At 40.1% G+C, this 20999-nt stretch overlaps 1 protein-coding gene across 3 annotated transcripts in view; it reads right to left on the reverse strand.

The window, feature by feature from the left end:
• RAB30 (RAB30, member RAS oncogene family) overlaps window positions 1-18791 on the reverse strand; it is an 88926-nt gene extending 70135 nt beyond the window's left edge. The window contains exon 1 of one of the 3 annotated variants that reach the window (XM_072133997.1): window positions 18599-18791. The gene's annotated coding sequence lies outside the window, so the exon portion shown is untranslated. Of the gene's footprint in view, window positions 1-13919; window positions 14038-18598 lie in introns of those variants that run through there. The other 2 variants (XM_072133996.1, XM_072133998.1) reach the window with 2 other exon arrangements.
• Between the last annotated feature and the right edge of the window lie 2208 nt (window positions 18792-20999).

Below are 20999 nucleotides of genomic sequence, written 5' to 3' on the forward strand. Positions count from 1 at the left end.
CATGACATTACTTATCCTGTACTGATCCTGAGTTACATCCTGTATTATACTCCAGAGCTGCACTCACTATTCTGCTGCTGGTGCAGTCACTGTGTACATACATGACATTACTTATCCTGTACTGATCCTGAGTTACATCCTGTATTATACTCCAGAGCTGCACTCACTATTCTGCTGCTGGTGCAGTCACTGTGTACATACATGACATTACTTATCCTGTACTGATCCTGAGTTACATCCTGTATTATACTCCAGAGCTGCACTCACTATTCTGCTGCTGGTGCAGTCACTGTGTACATACATGACATTACTTATCCTGTACTGATCCTGAGTTACATCCTGTATTATACTCCAGAGCTGCACTCACTATTCTGCTGCTGGTGCAGTCACTGTGTACATACATGACATTACTTATCCTGTACTGATCCTGAGTTACATCCTGTATTATATTCCTGAGCTGCACTCACTATTCTGCTGCTGGTGCAGTCACTGTGTACATACATGACATTACTTATCCTGTAATGATCCGGAGTTGCATCCTGTATTATACTCCAGAGCTGCACTCACTATTCTGCTGCTGGTGCAGTCACTGTGTACATACATGACATTGCTTACCCTGTACTGATCCTGAGTTACATCCTGTATTATACTCCAGAGCTGCACTCACTATTCTGCTGCTGGTGCAGTCACTGTGTACATACATGACATTACTTATCCTGTACTGATCCTGAGTTACATCCTGTATTATATTCCTGAGCTGCACTCACTATTCTGCTGCTGGTGCAGTCACTGTGTACATACATGACATTACTTATCCTGTAATGATCCGGAGTTGCATCCTGTATTATACTCCAGAGCTGCACTCACTATTCTACTGCTGGTGCAGTCACTGTGTACATACATGACATTGCTTACCCTGTACTGATCCTGAGTTACATCCTGTATTATACCCCAGAGCTGCACTCACTATTCTGCTGCTGGTGCAGTCACTGTGTACATACATGACATTACTTATCTTGTACTGATCCTGAGTTACATACTGTATTATACTCCAGAGCTGCACTCACTATTCTGCTGCTGGTGCAGTCACTGTGTACATACATGACATTACTTATCCTGTAATGATCCGGAGTTGCATCCTGTATTATACTCCAGAGCTGCACTCACTATTCTACTGCTGGTGCAGTCACTGTGTACATACATGACATTACTTATCCTGTAATGATCCTGAGTTACATCCTGTATTATACTCCAGAGCTGCACTCACTACTCTGCTGGTGGAGATAAATTCTGTATTATACTCCAGAGCTGCATTCACTATTCTGCTGGTGGAGACATAGGACTTTAAATATTGTATAATTGTATTAAAAAACAGGCTGTACAATAATGATTACATAATAAGGAATGATTTAGCTCAGATCTTTGGACCTAAAAATGTTAAAGGATGGACATGCCCTTTAAGTTTGGAGTGGAGTCGCCTTTTAAGCCAAATGTATGCAATGTATCGGTATCACATTCCATAAATTCTTAATGTTTCCTCCTCTCTTAAATGAACGTAAACTTTTTGCTTGTTTCCGTACAGGGAATTTTCTGCTAAATTGGATCACTTTCACTAACAAGCCCCCAAGACCAAATTAGAGGAAAATTACATGGAAGTTGCTCCCGGTGGTCTTCATTAATTTTAAAGTAACGGTAATTTGTAAACATTTCAGTGATAGAAGACTGGCACCTCCAGGCACGCAGCGGCTCCGAGCATATGCTGGATTGGTAAAGTGAGCCCAAATGATCATCCTGTAATCGGGAATACCCCCTGGATGGCAGGAGGGGGGGCGAATAAAAGGGGATACTTACCTGCCTATGACTCCCCACCTCTCCAGGTGCTGTTAAATTGGCGGTCTATTCTATGACCATTGCACCCACTGATTAACCACACCTATCGCGCCCCAACGATCCGGGAGGTGGAGACAATAAAGAAACCCTTTAAATTTTTATCAGCTCATTCCTGGTGGCCAAGAGTTTTCCAGATTAACTGGAAAAAAAACCTTTAGCTTGTACATTCTAGATTCAGGATGTAGATTAGTTTTTGTCTCCCCCTCTTTAGACTTTTCTACTTTTCCATTAACATAGCCATGTGAGGACTTGTTTATTTTTGCTGGCCAAAAATTTGAGTACATTCAATCCATTAAAATTTAGGAAGAAAATGGGAAACAGCAGCAATTTACCAATTTTTGTGAGGTTTGTTTTTTTAAGTGTCAGCGCTGTTTGTTTCATTCTATGGATTAATATAGTTATGTCGACATCTCGTTTTATAAAGTTTTCTACTTGAGAACACTAAAAATACATTTGAATAAAAAGTGACTTGCTTTTTGTCACAATATTCTGAAAGCTATAACTTTTTACATTTCCATTCAAGGGACTTGCTGAGGGCTTGTTTTTTGTGGCGTCGGTTGACGTTTCCATTGCATACAAGTTTTTGGATCACTTTTTATTATTAGATTTTATATAGTAGGTGAAGATAAAAAAAAATTCTTAACAGACAACTCCGTAAGGGGCAAAAATTTGGGTGTAAAATTGATGAGAAGCTTTCCGCCCCAGGAAGGCCATCCGCATTTAACAGTTCATTGTGTATGTGACCCCTTGGCCAATCCTTCTCCTCAACTTTTCAGACCAGTGATCGGCCCAGACATCAAATGCACAATTAATTTAACGTTGTTACCAGTGACCCATTGGGAGTGGAAACATCCGTGGGTCCCTCCACGGTAAGTGTCACCCTTGCAAATGGTATATAAAGCATCCTCTACAATCCCTGCCCTGATAATGGTGGGTTTTTGTGTTTTTTTGGAAAAGACCCCTTTAAGCAATTCGGATCTCCGTGATCGTATATGTAAGCTCTTGCCAGCAGAACCCTCACTCCTATTGCTCCATAGGACGATGATTTCACTCTGCAATCTCTTATATAATTTGTATATGTCCCCCATGATTTGTACAACGCTGCGGAATATGATGCCACTATATACCTATATACTTGAGTATAAGCTGACCCAAGTATAAGCCGAGGCCCCTAATTTTACCACAAAAACCTGGTAAAACCTATATTTTTTCTACTCGAGTGTAAGCCGAGTTGGGGTTTTCAGCACATTTTTTGTGCTGAAAAACTAGGCTTATACTCGAGTATATATGGTAAATAAAGATTATTATATATGTAACTTATATGGAAAAGTCCTTCCTATAAGCAGCCGACAATATAATATAATATCTTATATATGACGCCAGCGAAAAGAAAGCAAAGATCCCAGAGAGGAAATGACTGGAGGAGAACAGAAGGTGAAGGCGCAGAGCGAGGAAGGAACTGGGGATGTCTGTGTATACGGAGAACATTGGCTGCAGCCGCTGTGTATCCAGTCTGTGTCATCAGAGAGGAGAACCCAACCCCCAACACCAAGAGCCACAATCTGCCACCACAAGCAGCTAAAGGACATTGCCAGGAGCCCTCATAAGACTATTTCTGTACTTACTACATGTGAACCCTAAGGGAAGACAGATAATTATCAATGATAACTCAATACTGACTGATAGAGGAGGCCACAAACAGCATCTACAGCCAAAGGGTATATCAATATCCAAAGTAATCCTTCCTATATAACACTGTAAGTACACATGAAAAACCACTTCATAGATAAATATAATACAAAAGAATATAACTATTCTATAAAATATAATACTGCCCCCTATGTACAAGAATATAACTACTATAATACTGCCCCTATGTACAAGAATATAACTACTATAATACTGCCCCCTATGTACAAGGATATAACTACTATAATACTGCCCCCTATGTACAAGGATATAACTACTATAATACTGCCCCCTATGTACAAGAGTATAACTACTATAATACTGCCCCCTATGTACAAGAATATAACTATTATAATACTGCCCCCTATGTACAAGAATATAACTACTATAATACTGCCCCCTATGTACAAGAATATAACTACTATAATACTGCCTCCTATGTACAAGAATATAACTACTATAATACTGCCCCCTATGTACAAGATTATAACTACTATAATACTGCCCCCTATGTACAAGGATATAACTACTATAATACTGCCCCCTATGTACAAGAGTATAACTACTATAATACTGCCCCCTATGTACAAGAATATAACTACTATAATACTGCCCCCTATGTACAAGAATATAACTACTATAATACTTCTCCCTATGTACAGGAATATAACTACTATAATACTGCCCCCTATGTACAAGGATATAACTACTATAATACTGCCCCTATGTACAAGAGTATAACTACTATAATACTGCCCCTATGTACAAGAATATAACTACTATAATACTGCTCCCTATGTACAAGAATATAACTACTATAATACTGCCCCTATGTACAAGAATATAACTACTATAATACTGCCCCCTATGTACAAGACTATAACTACTATAATACTGCCCCCCTATGTATAAGAATATAACTACTATAATACTGCCCTCTATGTACAAGAATATAACTACTATAATACTGCCCCCTATGTACAAGAATATAACTACTATAATACTGCCCCCTATGTACAAGAATATAACTACTATAATACTGCCCCTATGTACAAGAATATAACTACTATAATACTGCTCCCTATGTACAAGAATATAACTACTATAATACTGCCCCCTATGTACAAGAATATAACTACTATAATACTGCCCCCTATGTACAAGAATATAACTACTATAATACTGCCCCCATGTATAAGAATATAACTACTATAATACTGCCCTCTATGTACAAGAATATAACTACTATAATACTGCCCCCTATGTACAAGAATATAACTACTATAATACTGCTCCCTATGTACAAGAATATAACTACTATAATACTGCCCCCATGTACAAGAATATAACTACTATAATAATGTCCCCTATGTACAGGAATATAACTACTATAATACTGCCTCCTATGTACAAGAATATAACTACTATAATACTGCCCCGTATGTACAAGAATATAACTACTATAATACTGTCCCCTATGTACAGGAATATAACTACTATAATACTGCCCCCTATGTACAAGAATATAACTACTATAACACTGCCCTCTAGAAATAAGAATATAACTACTATAATACTGCCCCCTATGTACAAGAATATAACTACTATAATACTGCCCCCTATGTACGAGAATATAACTACTATAATACTGCCCCCTATGTACAAGAATATAACTACTATAACACTGCCCTCTAGAAATAAGAATATAACTACTATAATACTGCCTCCTATGTACAAGAATATAACTACTATAATACTGCTCCCTATGTACAAGAATATAACTACTATAATACTGCCTCCTATGTACAAGAATATAACTACTATAATACTGCCCCCTATGTACAAGAATATAACTACTATAATACTGCCCCCTATGTACAGGAATATAACTACTATAATACTGCCCCCTATGTACAAGAATATAACTACTATAACACTGCCCTCTAGAAATAAGAATATAACTACTATAATACTGCCTCCTATGTACAAGAATATAACTACTATAATACTGCTCCCTATGTACAAGAATATAACTACTATAATACTGCCTCCTATGTACAAGAATATAACTACTATAATACTGCCCCCTATGTACAAGAATATAACTACTATAATACTGCCTCCTATGTACAAGAATATAACTACTATAATACTGCCCCCATGTACAGGAATATAACTACTATAATACTGCCCCCTATGTACAAGAATATAACTACTATAATACTGCCCCCTATGTACAAGAATATAACTACTATAATACTGCCCCCTATGTACAAGAATATAACTACTATAATACTGCCCCCTATGTACAAGAATATAACTACTATAATACTGCCCCCTATGTACAAGAATATAACTACTATAATACTGCCCCCTATGTACAAGAATATAACTACTATAATACTGCCCCCTATGTACAAGAATATAACTACTATAATACTGCCCCCTATGTACAAGAATATAACTACTATAATACTTCTCCCTATGTACAGGAATATAACTACTATAATACTGCCCCCTATGTACAAGGATATAACTACTATAATACTGCCCCTATGTACAAGAGTATAACTACTATAATACTGCCCCTATGTACAAGAATATAACTACTATAATACTGCTCCCTATGTACAAGAATATAACTACTATAATACTGCCCCTATGTACAAGAATATAACTACTATAATACTGCCCCCTATGTACAAGACTATAACTACTATAATACTGCCCCCCTATGTATAAGAATATAAATACTATAATACTGCCCTCTATGTACAAGAATATAACTACTATAATACTGCCCCCTATGTACAAGAATATAACTACTATAATACTGCCCCCTATGTACAAGAATATAACTACTATAATACTGCCCCTATGTACAAGAATATAACTACTATAATACTGCTCCCTATGTACAAGAATATAACTACTATAATACTGCCCCCTATGTACAAGAATATAACTACTATAATACTGCCCCCTATGTACAAGAATATAACTACTATAATACTGCCCCCATGTATAAGAATATAACTACTATAATACTGCCCTCTATGTACAAGAATATAACTACTATAATACTGCCCCCTATGTACAAGAATATAACTACTATAATACTGCTCCCTATGTACAAGAATATAACTACTATAATACTGCCCCCATGTACAAGAATATAACTACTATAATAATGTCCCCTATGTACAGGAATATAACTACTATAATACTGCCTCCTATGTACAAGAATATAACTACTATAATACTGCCCCGTATGTACAAGAATATAACTACTATAATACTGTCCCCTATGTACAGGAATATAACTACTATAATACTGCCCCCTATGTACAAGAATATAACTACTATAACACTGCCCTCTAGAAATAAGAATATAACTACTATAATACTGCCCCCTATGTACAAGAATATAACTACTATAATACTGCCCCCTATGTACGAGAATATAACTACTATAATACTGCCCCCTATGTACAAGAATATAACTACTATAACACTGCCCTCTAGAAATAAGAATATAACTACTATAATACTGCCTCCTATGTACAAGAATATAACTACTATAATACTGCTCCCTATGTACAAGAATATAACTACTATAATACTGCCTCCTATGTACAAGAATATAACTACTATAATACTGCCCCCTATGTACAAGAATATAACTATTATAATACTGCCCCCTATGTACAGGAATATAACTACTATAATACTGCCTCCTATGTACAAGAATATAACTACTATAATACTGCCCCCTATGTACAAGAATATAACTACTATAATCTTGCCCCCTATGTACAGGAATATAACTACTATAATACTGCTCCTATGTACAAGAATATAACTACTATAACACTGCCCTCTAGAAATAAGAATATAACTACTATAATACTGCCTCCTATGTACAAGAATATAACTACTATAATACTGCTCCCTATGTACAAGAATATAACTACTATAATACTGCCTCCTATGTACAAGAATATAACTACTATAATACTGCCCCCTATGTACAAGAATATAACTACTATAATACTGCCTCCTATGTACAAGAATATAACTACTATAATACTGCCCCCATGTACAGGAATATAACTACTATAATACTGCCCCCTATGTACAAGAATATAACTACTATAATACTGCCCCCTATGTACAAGAATATAACTACTATAATACTGCCCCCTATGTACAAGAATATAACTACTATAATACTGCCCCCTATGTACAAGAATATAACTACTATAATACTGCCCCCTATGTACAAGAATATAACTACTATAATACTGCCCCCTATGTACAAGAATATAACTACTATAATACTGCCCCCTATGTACAAGAATATAACTACTATAATACTGCCCCCTATAGACAATAATAAATACATAGAGAATAATATAGCTCTTGCACAGCTGCTGTATATACATACTATATAATACACACAGTACAAATGTTCTCTTTCTGTTCCTCAGGCGCTATAGAATACATGCTCTTTGATGACATGGGATAATTGTAGTAAATCCTGGGAGATGAAGATGATGATGACAGGACACACAATGTAATGTTAGTGGAGACTTCAAACATAAGATTTCATGGATAATTTCCTGGGTAAACGTTACCACTTTCATCTAATAACATTACAGAGATCAGTAAATAAGACGTCCTTGAATCTTCATGTTCTCCGGTTGTAAAAACATCTTGAGACATGTCACTGAGACTTTCCCGAAGATGTTATTGCTTGGGAGTGCATAACCAAGGCCTGTCCCAAATCTCCTAGCCATGTGTTGTTAACACACGTAAGGACCATATAGGAATTTGGCCAGTCATGCCATACAGCTCTAGATCTTATAAGAGCCTAAAATTTCCAACATATCCAAATTTTGGAAGATAAAAGTCCACCCTTAGTTGACAGTATGGATCAATCCAACTCTACACAACATGCTAGACCTCATATTCACTCATATGTTTGGGGAAGGTCAATTTTCCGTCAAAAAGTTGGTCTACAGGTGAATCCAAGAATCTTATGAAGACCTAGATCCACCCTTACCTACCACTACTGGGCCCTATGGACCATGTTTGTGTTTTACAAGCTTCACAGAAGTTTGGGAAGAACCCTTTTATGTGTTAGTCCAATCATACAAAGCCAGTACACGCAGATTTTTGTTGGAGAAGACCTATTTTTACATTAGGCAATAATAGGTTACTTGGGTCCATGAGCGGATATTTTGGATTTCTGGAAAACCAGTCAAAATCTGGGTCCTGAAGATCATGAAGTGGAGGATCCAGCTCTGCATGACCATTGGACATGGCAATGTTTTGAGTTCCATCATTTTCATAATAATCTGGGACCACGCTGCATCGCCAAGACTTTATAACATAGCTGAAATACTCCTCATAAGGATTTTTGAACATTTTTAAGAAACCATCATGAACTGAATGTATTTTGGATAAGCCCCATTTCACATGAGAACTTGAGTCCATATGAGGTTCTATGTGACCATAGGAGGACACTTTGGTTTTCTAAAAACCTAGCCCAGTGATGGCTAACCTTTCAGAGACCGAATGCCCAATATCGTTGACAGAAGGAGGGAAAATTTGGATTGCCATTGGAGCTTCCCTTGACAACTCACTGATGAGGAAGAATTGTGGGGCCAAGAGCAGGAGCTTCAATGGCTCCAATAAAAATCTGACCATGTCCACACCTTCTATAACTGCAGTCTCAGGTGGACCCAGGTGCTTCACTTTAAAATAATGCTGAGTGTGTCACGTGGGCCTGCAGGAGGGTCTCTTGAGTCCTGTCTGGTGAATTCTGTGCCGGGGCAACAGCCTGAGTGCCCACTGAGAGGGCTCAGAGTGCCACCACTGGCACCCATGCCATAGGTTCTCCACCACTGGCCTAGCCCTAATCTATTTGATCATTGATGGACCACGAGCTCTAAGTATGTCATGAGAAGCCTATAATAATGTCAGAATCCCGGCCTTTCAGAGTTTTCTCGAAAGTCACTCAAGACACAACCTCTACTGCATTTCTTGGGCCATCTTATAGCCACATGTGCTCCATAATCAGGTCAGAACCCAGGCATAAAGGACAATTCTATCTCTTCATGACCATTGCTGTATGACATTGGCATGCTTAGGTCGAATTAGTAATTATCAACATCAAAATCAGGACCTCAGTGGCTCTGTATCTCGGCAAACCGATGGTTGGCCAAACCTGCATACTAGGCCTCTTAAGAAGAAAAGAATTATATTCCCCGGAAGGATCTGAGACCATTTTAAGAAATCAGAGCACACTCTGTAAAACCCTCTTGTCGGTGGTGTGTGCACCCTGCAGATCCTCATAACCCCCGCCCCCCTCACATTGTATCATTTAATTATACATAAAATGCAGACAGGTAACATTACAAGCCACCGCCGCGCTACCGGCTCAGCACAAGGCTTCTAACATCACATCTCTCAGATCCACGTCGTCATCTGCTGCAGTGTACATGAATCTGACAGAGCAAAGCGCTGCAAGACTTTCAACAGATCACAAAGCGGAACTTTTTGTTTTTGTTTTTTCAAGTGATGAAAAATGAAAGAGAATTCAAGTAACTTTCATATGTAAAAATATTCTACAACATCTCACACCGTTTCTTTGATCTTCACGTTTCTGGCCTGCCATCTTAACTGATGGATTTTATTAAGGTCAAATCATCTACTTTTTTGATGGTCATCTTCTGTGCTGATTTGACCCACCTGACCAAGTCATTGTAGGTCTTTAAAAAAATACCTGTAAAAACTCTCACAGCTGGAACAAGAAGACAGTAGACAAAGCTCTAACATCTACTGGGATTTTTGTTAAGAAATGATCAGTAGGTTTCCAATTCAAAGACATTGAAGACTTCGAAAGAAAGTCCAAAAACTTCAGCATCTTGGACTTTTTACAAAATGATGGAACCGCCAAGAGCCAAATTCTCCTGAGTTCTTGCCATTGGTCATTTCAACATTCAGAAGTTGATGGGCATTCGTCTACGGGAGACTTCACATACCCAGAGGTCATAATATTAGGATAAAGAGAGGACAAGTGAAGGAACTCTGCAAGTTCTGACCTTTCTAATACTTAAAATTGGATTTGTAGGGGTTGCTTGAGGAAAGATGTTGGGTACCCCTAGACGCTAGAAATTAGACATGGTGACAGAACTTCAGAAAACTGATGATTTTAACAAGATCCTACGACCATCAACATTCTTTTGAATTTTGGGGAAAGCAGGACATAATTCATCCTTCTGTATTTTTAGTGCTCACAGGAGACATGTTGCAACTCTACCTAACGAAAACTTGAGGTTATATTTAAAGGGTTTTTAGGGCAGGTGGCCATTTTTGATATTTATGATCTCATCATTATCAGTTCCTTGAGCACCAAACCAAAGAATTGATCAACAGTTCTAGACAACCATTGTAATTAGTATCAAATTAGAGAATGGATCCAGAAGAATATCTGTGGACAAGATGTGGCACTACAACTCAATTCTCATTAACCTGAAACCTCTGTTTCCCATTAAACCTATTTTCTTTAAAGGGAGCTTAGATACAATTTCTTGGCTTGGCCACTATGTGCAAAACAGAGCTGTTCTTCCCAAGCCATTCTTTGTGTTGATGGTCGATGGTCTGATGGTTGCGGCGGTTCTAAGTGTCATAACCACCAACGATCAGATATTGATGACCTTTCATTGTCGTTTTGGCCTTAGGCTGAAGCCTTTGGACAGAACCACCGGCTACCAGCTCTCGAGGTTACAGCAAGCATCTGATCGTTGTAGGGTGAAGGTGTTAGACTCCCACTGATCTCAACGTGGTTACTAGGAACAGGTACAAATACGGCCTTCAGCCTAGAAGACCCACGTGCTTGAATGGCCATAGATGGAGTAGAAATTAAATTGAGTCTGCAGACAGATCTAGTAGGACAGTGAGCAGGAGTGTTGTCTCCACCTCAGCTTTCTAAACATGGATAGAGTAGGATTCGTAACGTCTTTTTAAGTGATGGGGATTATAGTGTTGGCTTCAGGGTGACACCTCAAGTGTCATCTTCTTTGCTGGTTCACCACAAGTTTCCTGAGGTTGTCTAAATGTTGTGTGTGGTTCACCACTAGCTCACCCACTAATCACTATGTTACGGAGGAGTTTCCTGAATAGCTACAATTAGAATGCAGGAAACATGGTCTACGGGAACTGTACAAGGTCATGTGACTGGTGTCTCAAGTAAACTAATATTATCCATCTGCTTTACTGTACATCTCAAGACGATGGGGGCGACTCTCATGTGTAATGTTTTCCCTGCATCAGTTTTGGAATTTTTTTTTCCTCCCAGGCTACCGTAGATGAGGAAAAGAGGAGGAGTCAAAGAAAACTTGGCCTATGCGTATCTAAGAAGCTTTGGTGACCCTGTGGCTGAAAATAGAGACTCTAATTGCAATACTTTATGGGGCCCTAAGACCAAAAAAATGAAAGTTGTAACAGGATGACATAAGAAGTTTTACAGCAAGAAGAGTTCTTACCACTGTTCTCTGGAGGTAAATATTAATGCCCTATTATAGGACCTGCAAACTGGTCATGAAAAGGAAGCAATTCTGGTAATACTTTTAACAGCTGATTGTTGGGGGTTGATAAAGTTCAACCCCCCCACCCCATTAATTATAGCGATACATCATGATTATTTTTGCATACCTTGATTATCTGATTGCTGTGTCTTTATTACCGGAAATCCCCACAATCAGCTCTTCAGACAAGGAAAGCTGCACATTTCTCCTGTAGTGGCCACTATAGGACAAATGTGGTATTACATGTCATCCATTGAAGTGAATGGGTGACCATCAATTACATGGACATGTTGGGTCCTCCAATGTACTAATAAAGAGGGATCTTAAGAAGATGTGTGGACAAGGACTCTTCTAATCGACAGCCCCTTTAAATTCATTTTTTGAGGGTAGTATTGTACATGACTTTTCTCCACATGCAGGATAAGTTATGATTTTATCTTTTCTTTATCTCTTGAGTCTCCGGAGATATGGACACCACTCATTTCAAGCCCCCACCCGCTAGGAGTCCTGCCCAGTCCTTGCAAGAAATCCTGTTTATAGTAACTGCATCATGTGACATGCTGAGGGGTTGGACATTAAAATTCCTCCAAGGCTACATCAGGTTATTAAAGGGGATGACATTAACCCCTATTTGAGCCATGAGCAGAAGCAGAGCCAAATTCAGAACTGTGTGATGAGTTTCACAAACATTCAAATGTTATCAGCGCAGGAATTTGTTACAATGTGTCAGTGTAGATATGTTACGCCACAGACAGTAAAATCTCAAATATCTCTCCCGTTCTGATAATTTGTTGGGGGAGGGACAAAACTGTAATGCTGGCCAATGGTTAATGTCCCCCAATGAGCTTATAACAAGTCCACCTTAACCCTGTCGACTATTATGAGGAGTTACATGAGACCCGTATTTTGTGCGGACAATCTGGATCCTCCACAGGTTGATTTTTTTTTTTTGCGGAGGTTCTGGATCATAGAGATGGACAAAGTGGGTCGGTTTTAAGCGGGCAAACTGCCCGCCATTACATCCACATGCTGTATGTGAAGCGTAGTGGTGTCATTTATTTCTTTATTTTGTATAACATCTTTTTTTACAAAATTATTTTTAAAAATTACACAAAATTTCACAAATTTTACAAAAATTTTCTCAGAGCCTAAAATTAATCTACTTTTTAAAACTAATATTACTTTAAAATACCCTTTTAAATTTTTACAAATCTTTACAGAACTTCCTTAAATTTTTTGTATTTTTTTTAAATACAAGATTTGATAAATATGACAAATTGGTTGCTCCATTTGGCAAAATAATTTATTTGAAAAAATAGTCCAGACAGTCTCTGAGTTATGTACAATATAGGTTCTTTGGGTTTGTACTTAAGTTGAATTTGTATGTAAGTCGGAACTGTATATTTTATAATTGTAGTTCCAGACAAAAAAATTATTTTGTCCTAGAGACAATTGGATTTGCAAATTTTTTTGCTGTAATGGGACCAAGGATTATCAATAAAGCTTCATTACAGACACCTTACAGCCGATCATTGCAGCCTGGGACTATAGTAAAGCTTCCAGAGAGGTCACAGGGGGCAGAGGGGTCCGTCTGTAACTAGGGGTCATCTGTAAGTCGGATGTCCTTAAGTAGGGGACCGCATGTAAATATTTTATGAACCTCTTAGGAAATTTTCATAAAAATTTGCAAAAACCTTTTTGAAGTAAACTTTGTGGTAGTAAAATGGTGGGAATTTTTTTGCTTACCACGTACCAGGAATCTTCCCTGCCGAGCAGCGCTGTCCTCTGCACTGATCGATAGACCTCACAGTCTGATGAATTGGTTACTCAATTTAGAAATGTCGTTTTACTAGCGCATCCCCCACAGTTACATGAAACCGATTGCGTATCATAGCAACGACTGCTACGTCATATACACAACAGTGGCGGCCATTTTGATAGAGGAGGCAGCCGTCACTGGGGCTCTAACCATGGTAACCAAGGTGGGCACCTTTGCAGTGAACTCATGTAGTGGCCTTTAAAAACTCAGAAACTAAAACAGTCTCCTGTTTCCTAAAATATTCCCTAGTTTATCATCCCAAACAGCCCCCTCATGGGTATTTCATATACAGCCCCCTCATGGGTATTTCATATACAGCCCCCTCATGGGTATTTCATATACAGCCCCCTCATGGGTATTTCATATACAGCCCCCTCATGGGTATTTCATATACAGCCCCCTCATGGGTATTTCATATACAGCCCCCTCATGGGTATTTCATATACAGCCCCCTCATGGGTATTTCATATACAGCCCCCTCATGGGTATTTCATATAAAGCCCCCCTCACCCTCATGGAATCCTTATATACAGCCCCCCTCACCCCCACAAATTCCTTATGTACAGCCTTATATGGGCCCTCCCAGCAGCTCTGGGCCCCTGCACTTGCCCGGGTATAGTGCTAGTGCCGGCCCTGTTTACTAGTTATAAAAATAAAGCAATGATCTGATTGGTTGCTATGGGCGACAATATCACTGTTTATTTATAATAATTGGGGGTTCATCCCGTTTTTGCAGAACCAACGCACAGTAAGGGGGTGGAGCTTGTGTTAGTTTGCATTATAGGGGCCTTCCTTTTCAATTTTATGTTTTTGAGGAGAGGGATTCAAGGATGGAAAAGGAAAAACTCTGCATTTTCTCTGTTGCCATGCTGGTCGCCCTTCAAAACAAACAGTTTGCTCCGCCCATTGTCTGACACCATGTTTGACTGTCTTCCCACAATGCATTTGTGACTTATAAAATGAATCCAACAGGCTTCTGAATTTAGTTTTTGATGTGAACTTAGACGAAAGCCCCGTCCTGATCCTAAAATTTCTGTGGAACGCGACTTCTTAGGTGACCGCAAAGTTCATTAAACTCTAGGCCTCCCACCATATGGCCAGGAAGAGGAAGATTATTCAACAACGCAGCCTGCGGGGGGTTAATTGGTTGCAGATTTTTTTGGGGCCGTCTACAGAAATATTCCAAAGAAAGACAAATGTTGTGTTCAGCATTTCTGCCAAAAATAAACTCAACTATCCAGCTTCACCTTTAAGAAGGACACAAATATATGTTTAAAGGGTTTTCTGGTTACTACAAGTGATTAGTGGGGTCCAAACGATGAGAATACTAGTGATTCGCTCTGTAAAGATGAGAGGACATGTCCCATCTATACTGCAGAATCCCACATCACTGCGAAACAGCGCCACTTTTATCATTGTGGCTGAGTCTGGTACTGCAGTCCTCTTTACCACTTTATAGATGTACTAACACCCCTTTAAATAGACAGAAGTGCATTGTGGGTACTAGAAATAAAGTTACAAATAAAGTGAAGCTTTAAGTAACAGCAGGGTGAAGCCAACTTTCTTTCTCCAAAGGCAACCAGCATAATTTTCGAATGCAGCTTTGGATGTGACTAGAGATTAACGACCTAAAATAACTCAAAATTGGTGAAAAATTTTAAAAGTTTTAAAAGTTAACCAGGAATATTTTTGAATGAATTCCTTTCTCCATCTAGGATTTCACCCTTGGGCAGCGCAGCCGGCTTGAATATTTTGGAAAAATATTTGAGACAGACCGAAAATTTCCAGTCAGAATGAACGTGCTTGAATCTTTTTGAATATTTTATATATATATATATATATATATTTAAATTTTTATGAAGTCTGACTTCATACCAAAGATGTCCGGCACAGCAGCGACGAGTATGTCGTTGGGTATGATAAAACAGTATGCGATTTGACATAGAACCCTACAACAAATTCAGCTCAGCTACATCTAATAATAGAATGTTTATGATTATTATGTGACTTTTGTGATCTGCTCATATATTGCGAAAGTTTTTCAGCGCACAAGCATTCAAACTATGCAATGTAAAAATAAAAATTTAGATCTCGGGGGCTGATGCTCGAGGGAACGGGAGGCGGGGGGAGGGTAGGTCAGTGTTTGTTTATCTACACAAAGCAATGTATAGAGATGGTGTAGCAGAGCTGAACTTGCAATTTAATGGTTTTCTTTATGCTCTTTGTTGATGCTCTGACTACAGATAATCAACATAAATTGTGCATAGCAGCAATCTCAGCTCTGCTACATCTATATGGAAGCAGATATGGTATATCCTGAAGCTGCTCCCCTGTGGTCCTCCTTAAAATTCCCCTTTAGGTGACCCATCAAGTAAAGGTGGTGGCACACGCGGCATTTTGAACCCATTGTAAGCAGTCTGTTAAAAAACCCATGCGTTTTTGACAGTTTTTCCCAATTATCTTAAATAAGATAATTGGATAACGGACAAAAATGGTCAAAAATTGGATGCGTTTTCAAAAAAACTCATGTGTCTTCAAAAACGCACACGTTTTTTAACAGACTTCTTAAAAACGGGTTTAAAATGCCACGTGTACCACCACCCTAAGAATTCCTCCCTTGCCTAAACCCCCACCTATAATGCCCCCCATTTTATTAGCCCCTTTCACCTATAACTCCCCCTTTTTCTATATCCTTTCTTGTAACGCCCCCTTTTATGTAGCCCCTCCCCCTCCCTAAATCTTATGACCGGGTGTGAACACAAACTTAGAAGCACAAAGGAGTTTAGCCGGAGCACAAGTGGCGTTTTGAACCCGTTTTTGGACCGTTTTTAAGCAGTCCGTTAAAAAACGCATGCGTTTTTTGAAAACGCATCCTTTTTTGACCAGTTTTACCAATGATCTTAATTTTTTAACGCATGCGTTTTTTTAACGGACTGCTTAAAAACGGCCCAAAAACGGGTTCAAAATGCCACGTGTGCCGCCGGCCTAATACCCCTTTAAGGAGCACCGAAAAACCCAAAGATTTTGGATAGACTATGATTTTAGCATTGACGCCCTGTGACATATTAGGTAGCACAGATCAGTGAGGTCGTATCTTGATCGTGAGACTGCAACAACCATGAAAAAAAAATTATAAAATTAGTGCTCAAATTTTTTGCAAACAAACAATAGGGTCGCGATGTGACCAATTCACCAATACAATGCCGGGGAAAGATTTTTTGGAAAGATGTTTACTTTACCTGCTACTCATGTTACAGGGCGGCCTATGAAAGGGTCGGGCATTGACTCACGCAAGGTTTTTCCTCCAGGAGTCGGTACAGCTTTCTTTTTTTTTTGGTATATTGGCTAATTACTTATATGTTTCAGTAGCCCAACTCAGGTAACCAGTAGTCAGCACTGATGAGTGCCAAACACCTCTGGTTTAATTGAGTATCTAGTTTAGTTCACATCTTCTTAAAGGGTCGGACATTGACTTACACACTAAGTATCTTATGGAAGAAGCGGAGCTTTGTTTTTAGTAAAAAATGTAAATTTCAATATGTTATTATAAAGTGTTACCACCGAAAACCAAACACTGCGGCCACACTAACAAGATTGTAGGTGTTAGTGTGGTCACATTATGGTTAACTGTGGTGCACCAAGATTGTGCCAACTGACCCATCATGCCCGCCAGTATAAACAGAAGCCAAGTGTGAACAGTACATGATGTAGCAATACATTGAGTGTGCAACTTCATCATGGGGGTGGATACAGAACCCCCCTTTAAGTCCAGTCCATGAAGCTACAGCAGTCAGGATCGTGCCAATGCATCATTCATGCCAGTCATATTTCCATTATGCACAAAAGCCAAGTGTGACCAGCACCAGATATAGTAATACAGTATGGGAGTAGCTGAGTTCGGAGGTGGGTTAAGAACCCCCCTTTAAGTCCGGTCCATAAAACTTCAGCAATCAGGATTGTGCCAACGGATCCATCATGCCAGTCAAATTTCCATTATAAACAGAAGCCAAGTGCGACCAGAACCAGACATAGTAATACACCTAAAATGTGGGAGTAGCTGAGTCCGGATGTGGTTTCAGAACCCCCCTTTAAGTCCGGTCCATGAAGCTAGAGCAGTCCGGATTGTGCCAACGGATCCATCATGCCAGTCATATCCTTGTGATAACCAAACGCCACGTGTGCCCAGTACAATATATAGTACTACCCCCACATCCGCTGCATACCAGTCCATATGTGGATTCAGAACCCCCCTTTAACTACCCACAATATATATCATCCAGCACTCACCAGCATCATCATCCTGACCCGGTATATAAATCCGCCAACCTACTATACCTGACACGTGAAATACAGCCTGACCATAAGTAAGTGCCCCCTCTGGGTACCACCACGCAGCCACAATAATAACAATGTGACAGCCTAAGGATATCCAGATGCCGCTCTCCTGGCACCGTTCCCTGCAGCCAAATACTTCTCCGCCTGGCGAAGGCGGAAAAAAATAGGAGCAGAGGCTGGCACGGCATTGCAGGGAGCAGCGGTGGCATCTGACAACTTAGCAGCATCCCTGCATACAAAACGCTCCGAGACAAAGCCGGGCATGACTCACCTTGAGTGGGATGCATACACGACGAGAAGAACGGGGCGTAAGGAGATGGGATCAGCAGGTCATGGGGCGACGAGGAGGCTCCTGCCTATAGGGACAATGCTGTATTGTCAGCGCAGTGTCCTCGGCTCCATGCACAATGAATGCACTGGAGTTCTCTCTCTCTCTCTCTCTGCTTTCTTGTAATGACATCATTCCTAAGGACCACAGGCCAATCAATGCGCTGAGGGACAAGCCTGCTGCAATGCATTGTGGGAGATGTAGTTCCGCTGCCTGGAATTCTCAGTCTGTTATATAGGGAGGGATGGTGGCTGGAAGACTACAACTCCCAGGGGGAAGCCCACGGTGACTGCCTTCAGCATCCTGACAGCTGGAGGAGGGGATGGAGATTTTGAATTGGGAGGGAGAACGCAGCTAGAGGAAAAGCGGAGAAGTTCCCTGATACAGGAACGTATGGAAAAGAGCCAGAAGGATCCGAGGAGCAGCAGATGAAATTATTGAGGGGTTGAAGAACACGTCCTCGAAACTGGTTATAACATTGGATTTAGACTTTATATCAGTTCCTAGAAAAGCTGGGTGACAATCACCTAGATTTCTGCTATTACAGATCCTATAACTGGTGATAATGAGCTGAGAGTCCTTAAATTTTCATCTTAAAAAAAAGGAAATCTACACCAGGACTATAAGGAGGACATATTGGGGGTCATTTACTAAGGGCCGATTCGCGTTTTCCCGACGTGTTACCCGAATATTTCCGATTTGCGCCGATTTCCCCTGTATTGCCCCGGGATTTTGGCGCACGCGATCAGATTGTGGCGCATCGGCGCCGGCATGCACGCTACGGAAATCGGGGGGCGTGGCCGAGCAAAAACCCGACGGATTCGGAAAAACCGCCGCATTTAAAAAAAGAAATGTGTCGCTTGGGACGCACTTACCTTCACTTGGTCCGGCCCGGGGAACTCCAGCGCGTTCAGATGCTTTTCAGCGCAGCAGCGGCGGAGAAACTACCTTGATGAATCCCGGGCGGACCCGAATCCAACGCAGAGAACGCGCTGCTGGATCGCGAACGAACCGGGTAAGTAAATCTGCCCTATTGTTTGCCACCCAGCTTTTCCAGGAACCGACATAACTAAGTGCACCTAAAGGAAATCTACTCCCAGGACTATAAGGAGGACATATTGTTTGTCACCCAGCTTTCCCAGGAACCGATATAACTAAGTGCATCTAAAGGAAATCTACCACCACGACTACAAGGAGGACATATTGTTTGCCACCGGCTCGGTGTATTCCAGTGCGTTCCGATGCTCTTCAGCGCAGCACCTGGTGGACGGCGGAGGAACTACCTCAATAAATCCCGGTCGGACCCGAATCCACCGCAGAGAACGCGCCGCTGGATCGCGAATGGACCGGGTAAGTAAATCTGCCCCAATGTTTGTCACCCAGCTTTTCTAGAAACCTACATAACTAAGTACACCTGGGTGACAAAGCTGGGTGACAATCAGTATGGCCGTCTTACAGGCTCAACATCTAATCCATGTGGAGATTTGCTACAAATAATAGATATAAACAAAAGCAACAATGCATTTAAAACGTCAAAGAGAGATGCACGAAAAACAATGATGTAAAAATGTAATATAGACAAAAAAGATACACGCCCAATTATACACACATATATATATATTTATAATAAAGATGAAATGACAGTGACTTTGTGATAGTGTAATCTGTAGTATCTGTATATAAGAAACATATATACGTACATAGACATACTGCTAAATATAATACATGAATTCCCTCGTACCATGGTGGCTCAGTGGTTAGCATTACAGCCTTGCAGCGCTGGGGTCCTAGGTCCAAGTTCCTTCCAGGTCAACATCTGCAAAGAGTTTGAATGGTTGCGTGGTTCTCCTCCGGTTTCCTCCCACACTCCAAAACATACCGATAGGTTGATTAGATTGTGAGCCCCATTGGGGACAGGGACTGATTTGGCAAACTCTGTGCAGCGCTGCGTAATCTGTGTGCGCTATATAAATAAAGGAATTATTATATGTATATTATGCAGATACTATATAACATCATCAAATTGTGTGGAATGTCCATCTCCCCATTGGATAAGCGTGCCCTTAATCCAATGTGGCTACTTCCACAGCCTGAAATGGCTGATAACATAGAACAATAGTCTGCATTCTAGTGAAAAGCCAATAGAGACACTTTGCGTTTAAGGGAACCTGTCATCAGGAGCCCCTTTTCTGGCTCCCACATGTCCCCACAGAGAATAGTGTGTGCATTGCCAAAGTGGTTTTATAAGAAAACTGGCTTTTTCTCATAAAAAGTTGGATGAAAGTTTACCTTTCCCCCTGTGGGAGTGGCCAATCTAAGGGATATGGGCGTTTTTAAAATTCGA

Source organism: Engystomops pustulosus, chromosome 2, assembly GCF_040894005.1.
Source record: "Engystomops pustulosus chromosome 2, aEngPut4.maternal, whole genome shotgun sequence".
NCBI lineage: Eukaryota > Metazoa > Chordata > Amphibia > Anura > Leptodactylidae > Engystomops > Engystomops pustulosus.